This window comes from Caretta caretta, chromosome 1 (genome assembly GCF_965140235.1).
Source record: "Caretta caretta isolate rCarCar2 chromosome 1, rCarCar1.hap1, whole genome shotgun sequence".
Lineage (NCBI taxonomy): Eukaryota > Metazoa > Chordata > Testudines > Cheloniidae > Caretta > Caretta caretta.
In genome coordinates this window covers 251,586,270-251,602,617 of record NC_134206.1, presented here as the reverse complement: position 1 = coordinate 251,602,617, position 16,348 = coordinate 251,586,270, and the positions used below count along the sequence as shown (strand labels likewise).

The 16,348-nt window shown below is 42.4% G+C and overlaps 1 protein-coding gene across 5 annotated transcripts in view; it reads right to left on the bottom strand.

Annotated features, from left to right (window-relative positions):
- TBXAS1 (thromboxane A synthase 1) overlaps positions 1-16,348 on the bottom strand; it is a 328,058-nt gene that overhangs the window by 253,074 nt on the left and 58,636 nt on the right. The window contains exon 1 of one of the 5 annotated variants that reach the window (XM_048831194.2): positions 1,301-1,321. The exons of the other annotated variants lie outside the window; for them this stretch is intronic. The gene's annotated coding sequence lies outside the window, so the exon portion shown is untranslated. Of the gene's footprint in view, positions 1-1,300; positions 1,322-16,348 lie in introns of those variants that run through there. 5 annotated transcript variants of the gene reach the window in all.

The window sequence follows — 16,348 nt, the reverse complement described above, 5'->3', positions numbered from 1 at the left end:
TCAAAAGTACTTACTGTTTTTAGGTGCCCAATTTGAGATGACTAGATTTTTCAGAGTACTTATCACTGTATAGCACTTTATATGTTCAAAGCACCACTCCCATTGACTGCAGTTGCAGCTGTGAAATCATTTCTGCAATTCAGACCCCAGGGTCTCAAGTTGGGCACCTCGAAAATGAGGAGCACACAATTAGTGGCCACCTGTGAAAAGTCTGCTTAAATTGACTTGTCCAGAATCACACAGGAACTCTGTGGCAGAGGCAAGGATAGAATCCAATTCCCCAGGGCAGCACTCAACTGCCTGAACTGTGAGACCACATTTTCTCTTCCTGCAATTCCCTCTCTTTCATTATGCATCTTCCAACTTCTGCAACTAATGAAGGAGGGGTCCTACAGACTACAGCCTCCTTTATTACGCAACCCTGATTCAGCTCCAGGGAAGGTCCATCCTGTGTACCCAATGAGGCAGGGGTCCTGTGAAAAAAATGGCACGTGATCACAGAACTAGAGACTGTATTATAATGCATATGCACAATGACAAATTAAGATCGCACTGGCAAGCTTAATTCTGCAATTGCCTAACTTTTGCATGCTTGGTTTTACAACTTTAATATAATGTTCTTTTAACATAGTTGTGTGCATGTGTGACCCTGACAGATAGACTCACACTAGCTCAGCTTAAGCTGTAAGTAGATAGCGCACACTCAGCGAAACAGAATTTTCAGAGATTTTAGCAGTTTAAAATCAAAGTCTCTACTGAGCATGTGAGAAATGATTTTTTCCAAGGTTTATAACTTGGCCAGGGGGACCACAAAAGGCACATCCCTGACACAAAGGCCACTCCCTGCCAAACTTCAAGTTCCTGCTCCAGAGCATGGGGGCGCAAAGTCATTTCCAAGAAAAGATCTCAAGAATTTGTTAATATAGGCAAAACAGCATATTTTCCCTAGCTTTGTTGTGAGAACTGAACTATTTTAATGGATTTTTTTTAACTCAGAGACAGACATCTGGCATGGAAAATTTCAGCCCAACTGGTTAAAATTTGGCAAGTAAAAACAGGGTCTTATAATCGGAAGTGTTGTGCAACCTTAATCATAGGTGGTGCTACCAGCCCCACCTACAATAAAATACTTCTGGGTAAAAAAAACACCACTTTTGTCTCCTAGGCTGAGAACTTGTATGTCTAATTTCAGCCCATAGCTAAATTATTATATCTGAGTTATAATCTATTATAATAGGGGGTGACGATGGCAACACTGAGACCCTTAATTATAGGAATGCTACCATAATACCATACATACCAGACAGCATATCATAGCCTGAAATCAGCACTGAAGAGCTCTGCGGTTCCCAGAGCTTGAAAGCTGCCGTGAGGCTTCAGAGACTCCTCTTCATTCCACCCCCACCCCTCATTTCCTCATTCCATGGCTTACTTTGCACTCCAAGTTTTCTCTTTTCAAACTATTAAAATACAGAGACCTATTTCCCATAAACAGTCACTCTCCTGGCTCGGCCTTATGTCACAGAGATTGCAATGGAGGCACTAATCCTCCTGGAAGAGTGATGCCACACGCTGGTGGGCTGTTGAACCAACAGTAATGGCATGGGAAGAAGGAAAGAATCTGTAAGAGCTGCCACCAGTGTATAGCATGCAGAGTTGTAGCTGTGTTGGTCCCGGGATATCAGACAGACCAGGTGGGTGAAGGAATATCTTTTATTGCAGCAACTTCTGCTGGTGAAAGAGACAAGCTTTCGAGCTTACACAGAGCTCTTCTAGGATGCAGCAACGTTCTCTGAAGCAATCTGCAGTAGCAAAAAAAAAAAATATAGCACCATCTGGTGGCCGGCTTGGGGGCCCACAGGGATAAGCTGCCAAACATAAAAATAAAGTTCCAGTCCAGGATGCTATGGTTTGCTGTGCAGGTTAACATACACTGGGAGCAGGCTGCAACCAGGGGGTCCTAAGCTCCAATAGCGAATACAGCAAAGCATGCTGGGTAATGAGGGCAAACATTAGAAGAGACTGGTAGGGAGGGCAGTTTAGCACTGCCACCTACAGGACTTCTATAGTGATAGGTACCCATGGAGGGAGAGTGGGTGGCTGGAGAGGGGAATGGATACAAAGCTGGTGAGAAGATGCAGATTAAACCCAGCTCCCTTGTTTCCTATGCCCAGTATTCATGATTTGATCTGGTATCCTCTGGCTAAGAAGGGCTAAGTCTGTAGGGAGGAGCAGTAGTGTTGGACAGGGATCCTCAAATTTTGTCATGCTGTGGATCACTGTAGATACAGAGATTGCTTCATGGGCCATCTCCTCTCCCATTTGCAGTAACATGGACCGCCTCCTCTCCCTATGCAATTCCTTAAATGGAAAAGGAAGTTCAAGAAAGTATTCTTATCATCGTTTAATGCAATTTAGCAGCAGAAACAAAGAGGAGGAGCCATCATCATGTGACCAGCCAGCTCTCTGTGGACCACTAATAAAGGACCTCTAGTGACAAGAAGTTTGAGAACCACTGCCAAAGAGAACAGAGCTGAACAGCTGCTACATGAGGAGGGGGGGGAACTAGAATTTGTGAAGGATTGGGCCAAAGAATAACAGCAAACAAATTAAACTTTAAGGAGATGGCATTAACCTGAAACACAGACAAAATGAGTTTAAAATACTTTCAAGTGCTGCTGAATCCCTGTGCCAGATTTCTTACTATTTTACGATCCAATTTCCCTATTTCTAAAAAAAAAAACAAAAAACAGTTTTTGCTTTCCTGCTGCTGTGTGAAAGATTCACTCAAAACAACAGGGAAAATGACTGACTATACAAAAGTACAAATGGGAATCAATGAAACTGAATAGATGTATAAAGTGTCAGACTTCACAGGAAACTATTGAAAAGTAGAGACTCCCCTCCTCCCCCTTTAATCGCTATAAATTACGGTAATATTAGGCATCACTTGCAAAAGGTTAAAAGTGTTCAAACAGAAGCATAAGTTTTAAGTTGATGTGTCCCTTTAATAGCCTCTCTCTTGACTGACTGTTATAAAAAGATGCCTGCAGCACTGGACCAACATATCTCATTTATCAGCTGCGCTGAAGACCATTATGGTCTTTCCTCCAGTGCGCAGAAAAAATCCATCCGTTAATTTAAAAAAAATCTTTTTAAAGAAACTCTTGTTCGAGACAGATAGTCACCATGTACAGGCTGACATGGAAACAGCTTTCCTGTAACAGAGTCTATTTTGCATTATTCTATGTCATATCACATGACAGTTTCCTCTTCAGATCATTCATCTGGATGTTCCATACTATACACAGCAACGGTCCCCTTTTTCTGTGAAATGGTTTTGCACATGACAGGAAAAGCTAATTTTAATGAAGCAGCTCCACTCTTGCCTCTGTCTTGTTCCTTCTTGCGCTGTTGATAGGCTATTGAATGTCGTTTATAATGCATTGCTCTCTAATTATACAAGAAAGTCAATCATCGCTGTCTGTCCCTTTGGCACCAGTTTTTCTCCACATTAGATGTGCAGTTCTGCACTTAATGTATTGTACATATGTGACGGGGACCCCGGGGTACAACCTGGAACTGCGGGACCACTGGCTGTGCCAGTGACAGGCAGTAATACCCCTCTGGGCGCTGTGATCACTCAGCCGTCAACAGGTGGGCCCCACACCCAGCTGTATTACATGAATGCTCCCTGAGTCACTCATGAATCATACCAAGAAAGGCACCAGTCAATCACCCCAACCCCCAGACTTGCATCCCCATAATGTACCATCTTACACTGCTCAAGACCCCTTGGGCAATGCAAGCTCATTAATAAGTTCACCACTTCTTCATAGGAAAGTGGACATGCACCAGCCTTTGTAATCTGAGCTGAGATTTCCCCAGCACTTCAACTAAAACCACAGTTTTAGGTAAAATATAAAACAGATTTATTAAGTACAGAAAGATAGATTTTAAGTGATTATAAATAGCAGGCATAGAGATCAAAATTGGTTACTTAAGAAATAAGAATAGAAATGCAGTCTAAATTCTAACTTTGATTCAAATCTTGCTTGGTCTGTTAAACAGTCTCTCATCCTAACAGATGTTACAGGCACAGTTCCTCAATAGACAGACTGGACTCTCTTCTGGCCTGGGACCAATCTCACTAGTTAAGTCTTTGTTTCCAGATAATCTTCCAGGTGTGGAGATGGGGGGCAAGGTGTGTGTGAAGGGGAAAGAGACCCAGTGATGATGTCACTGCCACCCATTTATACTTTCTTCCGGCAGCTAGGCCCCCATGGTGAACATGCCTTCTCTGAGAAGTCTCTGGGATAGTGGATTCTTGTAGATGAGCCATTAACACCTGTCTAGCCAGTGATGGGTGCTCATTTGTCCCTACTAAAAGGCCAGCTAGGGGCATCTCCCAACTTCACAACATATTTCAGTAGCACATATAGCAATACTCCATAGTGTCACATACAATCCAACAGGATAGTAAGGTTCAACAGATCAAGACTTTTTAAATGATACCTCACAAGGCATGCATTGTACCAAACATACCATCATCACAAAATCATAGGACTGGAAGGGGCCTTGAGAGGTTATCTAGTCCATTCCTCTGCATTCATGGCAGGACTAAGTATTATCGAGACCATCCCTGACAGGTGTTTGTCTAACCTGCTCTTAAAAATCTCCAGTGATGGAGATTCCACAACTTCCCTAGGCAATTTATTCTAGTGCTTAACCACCCTGACAATTAGGAAGTTTTTCCTAATGTCCAACCCAAACTTCCCTTGCTGCAATTTAATCCCATTGCTTCTTGTCCTATCCATAGAGGTTAAGAAGAACAATTTTTCTCCCTCTTCATTGTAACAACCTTTTATGTACTTGAAAACCGTTATCATATCCCCTCTCAGTCTTCTCTTTTCCAGACTAAACAAACCCAATTTTTTCAATCTTCCCTCATGGGTCACGTTTTCTAGACCTTTAATCATTTTTGTTGCTCTTCTCTGGACTTTCTCCAATTTGTCCACATCTTTCTGAAATGTGGCACCCAGAACTGGACACAATACTCCAGTTGAGGCTGTATCAGCGTGGAGTAGAGCGGAAGAATTACTTCTCATGTCTTGCTTGCAACACTCCTGCTAATACATCCCAGAATGATGTTCGCTTTTTTTGTAACAGCATTACACTGTTGCCTCATACTTAGCTTGTGGTCCTCTATGACCCCCAGATCCCTTTCCACAGTACTCCTTCCTAGGCAGGCATTTCCCATTTTGTATGTGTGCAACTGATTGTTCCTTCCTAAATGGAGTACTTTGCATTTGTCTTTATTGAATTTCATCCTATTTACTTCAGATCATTTCTCCAGTTTGTCCAGATCATTTTGAATTTTAATACTATCCTCCAAAGCACTTGCAACCCCTCCCAGCTTTGTATCATCCACAAACTTTATAAGTGAACTCTCTATGCCATTATCTAAATCACTGATGAAGATATTGAACAGAACCGGACTACAGAACTGATCCCTGCGGGACTCCACTCGTTATGCCCTTCCAGCATGACTGTGAACCACAGATAACTACTCTCTGGGAACGGTTTTCCAACCAGTTATGTACCCACCTTATAGTAGTTCCATCTAGGTTGCATTTACCTAGTTTGTTTATGAGAAGGTCACGTGAGACAGTATCAAAAGCTTTACTAAAGTCAAGATATAACCACGTCTATCACTTCCCCCCATCCATAAGGCTTGTTACCCTGTCAAAGAAAGCTATCAGGTTGGTTTGACATGATTTGTTCTCGACAAATCCATGCTGACTGTTACTTATCACCTTATTATCCTCTAGATGTTTGCAACTTGATTGCTTAATTATTTGCTCCGTTATCTTTCCGGGTACAGAAGTTAAGCTGACTGGTCTGTAATTCCCCGGGTTGTCCTTATTTCCTTTTTTTAGATTGGCAGTATATTTGCCCTTTTCCAGTCTTCTGGACTCTTTCCTGTCTTCCATGACTTTTCAAAGATAATCGCTAATGGCTCAGATATCTCCTATGTCAGCTCCTTGAGCATTCTAGGATGCATTTCATCAGGCCCTGGTGACTTGAAGATATCTAACTTTTCTAAGTAATTTTTAACTTGTTCTTTCCCTATTTTAGCCTCTGATCCTACCTCATTTTCAGTGGCATCCACTATGTTAGACATCCAATCACTACCAACCTTCTTGGTGAAAACCGAAACAAAGAAGTCATTAAGCACCTCTGCCATTTCCACATTTTCTGTTACTGTTTTTCTCCCCTCATTGAGTAATGGGCCTACCCTGTCCTTGACCTTCCTCTTGCTTCTAATGTATTTGTAGAATGTTTTCTTGTTACCCTTTATGTCTCTAGCTAGTTTGATCTCATTTTGTGCCTTGACCTTTCTAATTTTGTCCCTGCATACCTGTGTTATTTCTTTATATTCATCCTTTGTAATTTGATCTTCTTTCCACTTTTTGATTTTTCAATCATTGAAGTTTCCTGGTTAAGTCAGGGTGGTCTCTTGCCATAATTCCTATCTTTCCTACGCTGTGGGATAGTTTGCTCTTGTGCCCTTACTAATGTCTCTGAAACACTGCCAACTGTCTTCAATTGTGGGATCTTACCTACCAACTCCCTGAGTTTACTAAAGTCTGCCTTCTTGAAATCCACTGTCTTTTGCTGTTCTCCCTACTACCATTCCTTAGAATCATTAACTCTACCATTTCATGATCACTTTCATCAAAGCTGCCTTCCACTTTTAAATTCTCAACCAGTTCCTCCCTGTTTGTCAAAATCAAATCTAGAACAGCCTCTCCCCTAGTAGCTATCATAGTGGTGAATATGTGGGGTCCAGGGTGCTATTTTGTGCTACAAGAGAAAGATCCCACTGGTAGTATTTATAAAAGGGTCTCGTGATAGCTCCTTTGTCCTACACCAGCCTCCCTCTCGCAGTGAAGCAGTCTAACATTCTTTGCTGTGCATGAACAAAAAGTTTCACCACTTAAATTGCAAGCTCTTTGGAACAGGGACCATCTTTCTGTATTGCATGTACAGCACCTAGCACAGTGGGGCCCAGATCCTTGAGTGGGGCCCCTAGGTGCTACTGCAATTCAAATAATAAATAACTAATCCATCAGCATCAGATCTCACATGACCTAGCATAACTGCACTCAGAAAAGTTTGTATGCATTCATGGCTGCCATACTGGACTCACTCAAAGTAAGGGAGAGAGTCCCCTGCTGTCACCTTCCAAGCATTAAGAGCACTGGTTTTAATTTTAAAATGTCTCAAGTGTAAGCAAAACGGTGGCAGTGATGTGAAGCGTCTGGAAAGACTATGAATTCCCTCAGCAGCCCTAGCACACTTTTCAAGTGATTTTTGAGTGCCTAATGGCTGCTCCATTTACCTATCCAGTCACTGCACTAACAATAGCTTGCTCCTTGTAAAGCACTTTCAGATTCTTCAAATATGTAAACTTAAAGGCACCATGTTTTAACAAACCCCCCCCCTCCAAAAAAAAAACAACCAACCTTGTTGTATTCCCCATGAATACAACAACCAAATCCTGCTGTATTCCCCATGAAACAAAATGAATATTTGTTTTACAATGTAATTTATTTTGGTAGCAGCACGGTTATCACAAGGGTTTCTGTACACCACATTTTTATTCATCTTGTGCACTTATCTTTCACTTGTATCTATCCCTTGGGGGGTGTATTAGCAGCAGAGGTGAGTTAGTGCCAAACCGAGCAACTGAACATTCACACTGCCACCCTTCAAAAGGGCCATTTTCTTGCCCTCTCTGAAGCTATCCTGCTGAGCGATGCACAGAGTTAATGCTCGATGCAGCAGAGCAGAAGATTTTCTATACTTTAATCCTACTGACTTCAGATAGTGTTGATCCTTCCCATTCTCTGACTTTAAGGTCCAGTTCCCCCACCCCCCCTCAGATCCTTTTGTCCCTGATCAGTGCAAAGGAGCCAGAATCTGGCCATCAGCTGAGAATTCCCAGTGTAGGGATTTTTATTTGGTGCAAAGGCATGGGCAGAGTAGCTGGCCCCTGTGCCAATTTCTCTACCTCAGTGTAGTGGGTGTGTCTGTGTGAGCAGGTGATTAAATGGTTCCCTGCCTTGAAATGGGACCTGTAGGCACTTTAATAAATGGACTGGAAGGTTCTTTGATTCCACTTTAGTTTCTGTAGGTACCTGTTAGCTTCCAAAATGCTGTTTTGGGACTTCCAATAAGTTATGCTTTCGAATGAAACATCATAGCATATAAAAAATATAACAATGAGTGGGAGAGGGACTATTTTTCGCTCCTTCACCAAGAGTGGATATGCACCACTGACACAAAACTGTCAGGGAACTGGCCCTTTCTACTCCAGTACCAACAGGTCATGCAGATAAAGGTAAATGAAAAAAAAGGGGGGGGTTATTAGAGGTTGCCCATTGCACATCAGCAAAACGGAATCTGATCTTAGGTAGTGGGCCTGTAACAACAGAAAAGTGAGTCCGAATATATTTAGATTATTCAATACACCAAGGTGTGTGTGGATCCACTACTTGGATTTTGTTGGAATACCTTACACTATTTCACAAACACTTTTCATAGCACTGAGTGACACAAAAGAACTTACAATTAAAAAGCCTTATCCATAACTCAAAAGGTATCTGTGAGAGTAGCTGTTCCTTGAATGAAGAAATCACCATTGTACTATTGGAAGTGGAGATGCAACTCTGAAAGTAAACAATCCCAAGCCAATACTATAGTCACCAGTCAAGAGTCAACAGTTACAGTAGTACTTCTGATAGCACTGTGGGGTATCTCCGAATGCTTAGTCAGGGGAGTATTACTGTGTGGTAATAGCTGGTAAAGAATGTCTTAAAAGTTTATAGCCACTGTCAAGATACACGAAAAAACAGTGTGGGATATACTACTTCACAGAAGGTACAACCAAACATATACCCAATTAAGTATGGTTACCCTGTAATGAGATGTCCCTTCAAAGGGACCTCTATTCTCTTGTCTGCCCTTCAACATAAACTGGTAACTCCACTAATCAATCAACTCCCTAGATGCATGACCTCATAGGGTCCATTCTAACCTCAGAACAAGCACATCACTTTTCATAAGTGACCATGTTCTGTTTTTCAGATCTGCAAAGTGAATGATCGCCTGGAGTGATGCTATTGCTATGGTATGAAGAGCCAAAGAGGCTCTGGACATGATAGTCTTGAGAATTAAAATGAATTATTACTCTCCTATCCTCCTCACTCTACACATCAGGACCAGAAGAACAGTCTGGCTTATAAGAAAGAACGAGGAGTACTTGTGGCTCCTTAGAGACAAACAAATGTATAAATTTGTTAGTCTCTAAGGTGCCACAAGTCCTCCTCCTTCTTTCTGCTGATACGGACTAACACGGCTACGACCCTGAAGTCTGGCTTATGACTCTGCAACAGGCCTACATAAAGGGGTTGTATTTCCAAACAGAGCAGAAACCTTCTTTGTGGGCAAGGTTTGGATCCTGTTCCTTGACCACTGGCTCTGCCTGAATGCACAGACTATCGTAGCTTTCATCCCTATGGAGAAGAGTGGTGAAAGATTGTACTGTGATCTTCAAACTGTAGAATTTGTGGGAGAGGGAAAGTTTAAGAAGTGTTTATTTCTCTGAGGGGAGAAATAAGTCAGGGATCAGGCTATCTGAAAAACTCGCTATTGAGATTAGACAAAAATGGTTTTACAGTTACAGCTGTGGGCACGCTGGCAAAAGTGAAGCTGAGCCATCTCTTGCTTAACTGCATGTGGTAAATGCAGCAGTGCAACCAACAGAATGAAGATGATTGCCAGGGGCCCTTATGAAACATCCAGGGCTCCCTCATCTGAACCTGCAGCTGTTCCTGTTGTTCCATTAACAAACTGCAGCTGGTGATAAAGATAGGTTATATGCCTTTAAAACAGTAAAAGTGATGTGTGTTTTATTCAACAATTAAGCTATGAAAGCAGTTAAGAGTGTGAGCATGGGAGACTGAGGTTCCCACTGACTAGGTACAGCACAGACATCAGCACTTCAAGCTTCCTCACCCTGCCAAGACAGCATGCCTCAGTCCTGCTCTCTACCTTCTCTAAGTATAAGAACAGCCATACTGGGTCAGACCAATACCCTGTCTTCCGACAGTGGCCAATGCCAGAGGCTTCAGACAGAATGAACAGAGCGGGGCAATTATCTAGTGATCCACCACCTTCCTGTCATCCAGGCCCCGTTTATGGCAGTCACATGTTTAGGCACACCCAGAGCACAGGCATACATCCTTAACCATCTTGGTTGATAGCCATTGATGGGCCTATCCTCCATGAACTTTCCTAATTCTTTTTTGAACCCACTTATACTTTTGGCCTTCACAATATACCATGGCAATGAGTTCCACAGGGTGACTGTGCATTGTGTGAAGAAGTACTTCCTTTTGTTTGTTTTAAATCTGCTGCCTATTAATTTCATTGGATAACCCCTAGTTCTTGTATTATGTGAAGGGGTAAATAACACTTTCCTATTCACTTTCTTCAGACCAGTCATGATTTTACAGACCTCTATCATATCCCCCCTTTGTCATCTCTTTTCTAAGATGAACAATCCACATCTTTTTGATCTCCCTTCATATGGAAGCTGTTCAATACTCCTAATCATTTTCTCTGTACCTTTTCCAATATTAATACATCTTTTTCTAGATGGGGCGACCAGAACTGTGCTCCGTATTCAAAGTGTAGATGTACCATGGATTTATATAGTGGCATTCTGATGTTTTCTGTCTTATCTGTCCCTTTCCTAATGGTCCCTAATATTCTGTTAGCTTTTTTGACTATCACTGCACATTGCGTGGATGTTTTCATAGCACTATCATGATGACTCCAAGATCTCTTTCTTGAGTGGTAAATCCCATCATTTCCTAGTTGGAATAGTTGGAATTATTTTTTCCAGTGTGCTTTACTTTGCATTTATCAACACTGAATTTCATCTGCCATTTTGTTGCCCAGTCACCCAGTTTTGTGAGATCCCTTTGTAACTCTTCGCAGTCTGCTTTGGGCTGAACTATTGTGGGTCATTTAGTATTATGTACAAACTTTGCCACCTTCCTGTGTATTCCCTTTTCCAGATCATTTATGAATATGTTAAACAGCACAGGTCCCAGTACAGATTGTTGGGGGGACCCTGCTATTTACCTATCTCCGCTGTAAAAGAAAGGAGAAAGGGTTATTCTACATTGAAACTGGTACTTTATAACCAGGAGACCATACCTAACAATTTTAAAAAGGAGTCCAATTTTGCTTGAACCAACCCCACCCCTGGGCATGATTAAAACCAGAAACCAAGAGGTACAATATTCCTCATCACAACAACAATTCGCTGACTGGGTTTTTAATAAAGGAAACTTATTTGCACCTAAAAGGGAAGGACAGCATATATTCGCCTTGCTGACCGCAGCCACAGTTTTCAAACCCAGATGACAAGAGCTAGGCTCCTAAATCCATATTTAGGCACCTGAATATAAATGGCTTCATCTTCAGACATGACTCTAAAGGGATTTGTGGGCAATTGGCAACAGGAGCTGAACGTGCTCACCCCTTTGAAAATCAGGCTACTATATTTAAGCCCCTAAATATTAGATTTAGGAGCCCAAGCAGGTGGTGGGAGGGGAGAATTGGCCACCTCATGCTAGGCATTGTGGGAGGGGTGGGCAATAGGAGAGAGGTATACAATCAGGTAAGATAAGGTGGACAATAAGGGTATACTGAAATTTAGTTTTGTTCTGTGCATATCTTAAAAGAGAGGACAAGGATTTGAAAGAAGAGGGAACAAACTGCCCTTTCTCTCCTACCGGTCAGCACTGAGACACTCAGCAGTCTGTAAAGAGCAAACTGACTCTGCTGTCAGTTTTGCTGTTCCTTCCTACTCAGTGGAAAAAAAGAAGAGTTCAGTTTTCAGCAACTGTAACTTGAAGGGCAAGGACCCAGCTTCCATACAGACTAGGCACACAACTGTGTCTGCCCTTTTACCATGACTGTTCACACACAAACCTCTAACAGAATGCATTGCAGCATATAACTGCTCAGTCTGAATATGCAATGGTGGTAAACAAGTGACCATAAAGCACACATTTCGTACATTCATTTGCCACCCTACGCTATGACAATTATGCTCAAACGCCCAAGTGACACACTCAGGAAGCCTTACAGATCCTATCTTCATGTAGAGACAAAAAAAAAAAAAGAGTTCTAATTTAAAAGTGATTTACCACAGGAACTTAAATTAAATCAGAAAATCCTTTTCCACCGTGACTAATTAAGTTCTTTTTAAAAATCATTGGATGCAGCACTCCTGTAACCTGTACTAATAACAGAGAGGTTTCCGTTTGTTATTGCAGACTGCAGTGATCAATTTAAAAAGAACCCAGCACGGACGTTAGACAGCAGTTCCAGTACACACCTTTTAAGAAAAAAGAAAAGGAGTACTTGTGGCACCTTAGAGACTAACCAATTTATTTGAGCATGAGCTTTCGTGAGCTACAGCTCACTTCATCAGATGTTTACCGTGGAAACGGTAAACATCTGATGAAGTGAGCTGTAGCTCACGAAAGCTCATGCTCAAATAAATTGGTTAGTCTCTAAGGTGCCACAAGTACTCCTTTTCTTTTTGCGAATACAGACTAACACGGCTGTTCCTCTGACACCTTTTAAGATAAGTGAAATGTACAGTGGGATTAGCATGAAAATGGACAGTGTGTCAGGAGTATAAGTGTGCAAATGGGAAAGAGGGGAGAAGTATCGCTACAAACAGAGACCTGTTTAAACAGTTCTTCACTACACTTGAGCTGCATATCTGCAAAAGTCTGGAACTGCTCAAATCCCAGATTTGGCACACAAAGCAGGGTTAGTTTAACCCAAGCATGGAAGAGGTAACTAAACACACAATAACCAGACCTCATTCATCCCCTACTATGGACCTGGGTTTTGGAAAGATTTAAGTGTTAATGGCTGTACTATTGACTTGTTAACCTTACGGGTTTTTCTTTTAAATCAGAATAAAAATAAATCTTGCAAAATCTATTCTTCAGATTAACCACATCTGACTGTAACTGCTTCACCCAAAGAGTCATAATTTTATCAGCGCAGCCCTGGTTTACATTAGACAACATGGTTCCTTCTGTGCCTTTGTCCTTCACTCAATACACATGTAGCTGGGATTTATACATTTCTCTCGCTGGAAAAAGATTGTTGGTTTAACTCAGTAAAATCCACCGGGGGTAGGGGGGGGAGCAGCGAGAGGAGGGGAAGAAAAGCTTCAGAGCCTGATTCTGCCATCCTTATTCACATCAAGTAGTTCCTTACTCTGGCTCAGTCTAATCAAAAGTCCATTGAAGCCAGTGGGAGTCTTACCACAGATGTCGCTGGGTGCTTGATCTGACCCTCTGCAAGTAGTTCCCCATGTACATTATGGATTTTAAGGGGAACACTCAAGAAGTAAAGTATTACACAACATAAGTAAGGCTGGCAGGATCTGACCCATAGAAAGCAACAATGTGATTAGTGACCCTGGGGCCAATTCCTCCCTGCCTTGCGCTAGGGTGATCAGACAGCAAATGTGAAAAATTGGGATGGGGGTGGGGGGTAATAGAAGCCTATATAAGAAAAAGACTCAAAAATAGGGACTGCCCCTATAAAATCGGGACATCTGGTCACCCTACCTTGTGCAGTCATTGATACCTGTATGAAGGAAGTGAAAACGCTACCATTCCAATATATTAGCCATACTGGGCCACATCTGGAACTGGCATAAATCAGTTCTAGCCCACTTTGTACAGATGAAAGTGACTATGCAAGGTGCACGGCAGTGGAGAATAGGGCCCACTGTTTTAACCAGACCTTATAAAGTGCACTGCCAATTTCATGCACATAACTGATTTCATTACCCTGTTTGCTTAATTTTGTTTTAAGGACCCAGTGGAAGCTTGAAAATGAATTTTTTTCCTTTAGTGACATATGGAAAACTTGATTTCACATACACACACACACACACTGGTTTGATCTTGGATCAGCAGGCTGCTTGCAAGTGCTGGGCTTCACACACTGGTTGCAGAATGGAAGCTTGCTTTGAAGAAATCAAGTTCCGATTTCTTGTCTTTGCTTTCCAGGACATAAATCAAGCAAACCCTGCCTACCTTTCTGACCTGGGCTTTTTTTTTCCCCATGTTCCTCCCCTCTGCTCTGCCAGTGACAACAGTATTGACATATTTTATCTCTTCAAGCCTTCTACCATACTGTGTGAAAGACCTCCCCAAACCTGATCACCAAGCCACCTCCTTTGCCTCACTCAAATTACTCCTAAAAATTCACTATCAGAGGCAGCAAGAGAAGGGCATGCTTTACTGAGTTGCCACATCATCCTATTAATGTTACCCTCTTCTTTCTCCTCCACAACTTTTTCCTGCTTATCACTCTTTATTACTGGGTCATGTTGCATTTAGATTGTGAACAATCTGGCCCAGGAAGCATGCTTTTGCTTGTTTTGCAAGGCGGCTCGAACATTTCTGGGTTCCACAGATAATAAATACGGAAGGCTAAATTTGGAGCATCATGCAGATTACAGTTTCATTTCAAAGCTAAACTCTCCATTTCTGCACTTGTTTTCACACTTATTTCTTCCTCGTAAATCAGCCCCTTATGAAAGCCAATTTCAAATTAAGTTCAACAGATGAAATTCACTTTTCTACTACTTAAGCCCATCAAAACAGGGATTAATTGGACCCAAAGTAGGACTTGTGCTGGCCCTCTGCATGGCGGTGAATTTTATCTTTTGTGGGTAGTTCGTCTCTGAGTTGCACCCAGTACAAACGCTAACACTTTGAAAATGCACGTGAGCACTTAGACACTACACTAATGGGTGTGGTGAAAACACACCAGAGAGAGTAGATAGGATAATTGCCAACTGATTATGAAGCAACACTATTTTAATGAGGTGTCTACAATCCATTGGCAGAGGGGCATCATATTGGAAAACAACCTGAGATCAGCCAAGAAGATCCAGTTTTGGGGCCCCCGGCGTTTAACCACTTGACCTCTTAAAATTTGTCCCCCACTGACTTGTATTCAGTCAGTCAAGGAAATACTTGTCTCCATGTTAGGTCATTGGGAACTCACTGAGTTCTTTATCCCCTGACATCATTCTCAAGCATCGTCCACTATTTCCCTCCCTATACTGTTCATATGTGTTCCTAGTCTCCGTATGGACCACGACACAAGCCCTCCAAATGAATAAGGCCTTTTATAAAATGCACAGGTGCCCCTACATGTAATAAATATGGCAGTTGTCCAGGAGTTCCAATTTATCGTATATGTCTTCGATGCAGTTAGAAAGGGCGGGAATCCTGCAGCGGCTAACAGCGTCATTAACGGTAACACTACCATAAAACATCACTGAAAATAAAGTTCATTTTGTAAAAACACTTGTGAAGACACACATACACCCACACCCGGGGAGAGAACGCACAGAAGGCTTCTGGATCCTTTCAGCACATAATGTGCTGGACGAGCTTTGACGCTACGGATGGAATGCAAGAAGCTGCAATGCAAGAGCAATTGCACAAAGAGAATATTGCAAAGCAGAACAGTCATGACAGGGATGAGGATAAAGACAGAACTAAGCCATTTCAAATATGTTTTAAAACCACTGAGGATGTTCATGCTGCGGGAATGGATAAAACCATTGAGGTAATTAATACTGCAGGAAAGGAGTCTTATATTTTGGGGAGGGGAAGTCCATTAAACAAAACTCCAGTGTTCTTTTTTAAAAAGGTGATCTTGTGAAAGTGGACAGTCCCGGAAGGTAAACACTTACCCTTCCCCCCTTTAAAATAATTACATGTTGTTTTTAAATGTCCTCTCGTTGTGTGGGTGGGAGGGGAGGAACACCCAGCAGCCCCAGCAAAGTGAGAGGTGAAGCTGGGTTCAAAGCCCAAATGCCAGTTGTACTACCCACCAACTTTGCACCCAGAGCACTGAGGAGCAGATTTGTTCCTGTGCATGGACTACTTTGTGCTTCTCCTATTTTGTGGCTGCAGGACTCAATTTGGTCCCCAGCACAGGCTAAGAAAGTCCCGAGGTTTAGCCCTGCATCAGCAGCCCCCATAGGCACTGACTCCAAGGGTGCTTTGGAGCTCAAGCACTCATGGAGAAAAAAGGGGGGGTGCTCAGCACCCATGAACTGTGGACCCACCCACGCTGCACCCTGAGGTCCTGCCCCCACTCAGCCTTTTCCCCCATGGCTCCACCCATGCGGTGTCTCTTCCCGCCCCTG